The following is a 3578-nucleotide window of genomic DNA, read 5'->3' on the forward strand; positions in this document are numbered from 1 at the left end:
CCTTTGTGAAGAGTTACGTCAATCCTTTTTAAAATATTATTATTATTATTATTATTATTGAGGCGGCGAGCTGGCAGAATCATTAAAACGCCGGGCGAAATGCTTAGCGGTGTTTCGTCTGTCTCCACGTTCTGAGTTCAAATGCCACTGGGGTCGACTTAGCTTTTCATCCTTTCGGGTTCGATAATTTAAGTACCAGTTACGCACTGGAGGTCAATGAAACTGACTTACCCGCTTCCCTAGAATTTCGGGCCTTGTACCTATACTGGAAAGGATTATTATTATTATTATCATCATCATCATCATCATCATCATTATTTAGGCAGTGAGCTAGCAGAATCGTTAGCACGCCGGGCGAAATGCTTAGTGGTCTGTCGCTACGTTCTGAGTTCAAATTCCGCCGAGGCCGATTTTACAATTCATCCTTTCGGGGGTTGATAAATTAAATACCAGTCAAGTACTAGGGTCAATGTGATCGACTGTCCTCTCTCCACAAAAATCAAGACATTGTGTCTATAGCAGAAAAGATTATTATTATTATTATTCAGTAGTTTTATTTTTATAGCGTGCTTTCACTTCACTACCTAGTGTAGCTCTGTGTGCATTGGGTATGTGCTGTTGTTTGCTGTGATGCTCTTATGGTTACTGTATTGAAAGTGTTTTGCGTAGGATGTGTGCAGTGCCCAGTAGTGCAATTTTCTGTATGTTATATATATTTGTAAGTCCTGGTGTTTTTGTTATGTATTTGTCTGAATATTTTTTTATCATACCTAAGGCGCCCACTATGATAGGAATTGTTTTTGTTTTTAGATTTGAGTTACCTCTATTTCCAGATCTTTGTATTTTGAAAGTTTCTCCATTTCTTTTAGGGAAATGTTGTCATCTGCTGGTATTGATACATTATCCTCGATTATCTCAAGAGGCCTTCCTGTACCAGGAGGGCCACATCTCTATCATTCCCCTCGCCACTTTTTTTAAACCTTTGCATGCTATGCACATATCCCTTGTCTTTCAGTGTATACTTACTTTCTATTCTTTTTTATTTTATTATTTCATTGTATGTCAACCCCAACACTTTATGTCTGTCTTTGTATTGTCCCCCTTATCCTTCGCCCTTGTGGCAAATAAATGAAATCCTTATGATTATCATCATCATCATCATCATCATCATCATCATCATCATCATCATCATCATCATTATCATTATTATTATTATTATTATTATTATTATTATTATTATTATTATTATTATTGTTGTTATTATTATTATTATTATTATTATTAAGAAGTGGTGGTGAGCTGGGAGAATCGTTAGCACACAGGATGAAATTCTTAGTGGTATTTCGCCCATTGCTACATTCTGAGTTCAAATTCTGCCGAGGTCAACTTTGCCTTTCATCCTTTCGGAGTCGATAAATTAAGTACCAGTCAAGTACTGAGGTTGATGTGATCGTCTATCCCTCTTCCAACAAATTCCAGGCCTTGTGCCTATAGTGGAAAGGATTATTATTATTATTGCTGCTGAAAAGATTTTTACAGTAATTAATTCATTTTATGTACCATATCATAAACTTTTAGCACAAATACTTGTTTCCTCTCTTGAAGAATTGAGAAACGTTCTTTCTCTCCCTCCCCACGTCTCTCTCTCTCTCTCTAGTCATTAGTTTAAGGTTTCACACTGCAGTTTTATTCAGCTGTCATTAAATAAAGATTTTCGAGGCAGCCTCTTCGTACTATAATTACACTTCATTTACAAAAGATTCCGTAACGAGAACAAAAACTTTGGCTAACACGATTATTTTCCTTTGAAATCCTATATTCTCTCCTAATGTTTTGTTAACATCTCTATGAAAAGTTTCACCTGAATGATGGTTGTTGCATTCATTATCGTTTAATTTTACTTATTTTATTTCTACACTTAGGGGGGGGGGGAGAATGGAATCTTTATAAGCTAGAAATCTAGTTGCTAAATTTAAAATGTTTATTTCATGATCATTATAAAAAGGAGCTTTGGTAGTGGTAGATGTGTCAGCTATTGTTGATTCATGCTCTGGCTTGTCAGATAGAGTTGGTATGAAATCTAACTTAGAAAAAACACCTATGTCTATAGAAATATTATCATAAGAAAATTAATTGCTATGTAACATTAATTAGTAGTATCTTTTATTATCTTCTGTCATTTGATTGCGGTCATGCTGGGGCACTGCCTTGAAGGGTTTTAGTCAAACAAATTAACCCCAGGACTTATTTTTTAATGTCTGGTACTTATTATGTCGGTTTCTTTTGTTGAACCAGTAAGTTATGAGGATGTGAATAAACCAGCTCCGGTTAAGCTGTGTGAGTAGGGATACTCAGTTTCCGTCTATCAAATCCAGTTACAAGGCTTGGGTCAGCCCGGGGCTACAGTAGATGAGACTTGTCCATGGTGCCACATAGTGGGACTGAACCTGAAACCATGTGTTTGGAAAACAAACTTTTTACCATGCTGCTATGTATGGAGAAGAAAAGATTAAAATTTCTGAGAGAAGGGATGAAAGAAACCTGCATCAGAGCACACCTTCTATGACTAAATACAGAACAGAATTATTGACTGGTTGGTCTAACTTGAGACGGTTGGCATAATCTGGAAGAAGAATATAGCAAAGTTTCGATTCTGGAAGAAATCAATAAATTCACTTCTCTTGAGCATTTTACAAAGGCATGAACATGACAAACCGATATTTCCTGTCTCTAAATCATAAGATCTTTGTATCTAGAGAAAAGAAACAAAATGTTACTCGTTTGAGTTTGTATGGAAGTGGTTATACACCATTAGGTGTACTCCGCTTCCGTACATTAAATTTCTTGAAGAAACAACGGAACGCAGATTCTGAACTGTCAACACAACAATATTTATTACAATAGAAGTCGGCAGCACTTCGCCCTTTGGTTACTGAGACGCCGTCAATGAAGTTGTGTGGTTATTTGTGTAGCTCCATAGTTGGAATGTTGGAGAGTGGCTGCTACGACGTCTCGGCCCTTCGTCGGCTAGCGAGAAAGAGAATGAAAAGAAGAGCGAAAGCTTGGATGTCGATGACTACGCATGCGCATGAGACTCTTCCTGTATTCCTTCCGGAACTAGTCCCTACGCATGTGTGGATAAACTTTCCGGAAATGTCGTCTGCTATTAAGGCGTCACTAGATGGCTCCCCCTCGAGTGCCGAAAGCACGAAAATAGAAAATTGGAGTGGTGCCTGAGGCAAGATGGCCACCGAAACCACCCACAAGATGTGGCACAAACACACACAAAGAAAAATCAAAGAAATGATGTACACTTGTGAGATACATGCATGCAATGTACAAAAGAATTGACAATGACAAAACAACCGTGATGACAACTGTCCAGGAAACTGGAATCACGCGATGTAAAAGTCTGATTTTTTTGTTTTTTCCTGAAAGGAAAGAAAATATATGAGTGCACAAGTGTGTGTGTGAGAGAAAACACAGAACATAGTAAAAGTGTCTGTAGAGAAAAATCCAGTTCGTATAAGAGTTACACAAGATTTAGAATGTTCATACGCAGGAAGTTGTGGTCAAGG

This window comes from Octopus bimaculoides, chromosome 1 (assembly GCF_001194135.2).
Source record: "Octopus bimaculoides isolate UCB-OBI-ISO-001 chromosome 1, ASM119413v2, whole genome shotgun sequence".
NCBI classification, from domain to species: Eukaryota; Metazoa; Mollusca; class Cephalopoda; order Octopoda; family Octopodidae; genus Octopus; species Octopus bimaculoides.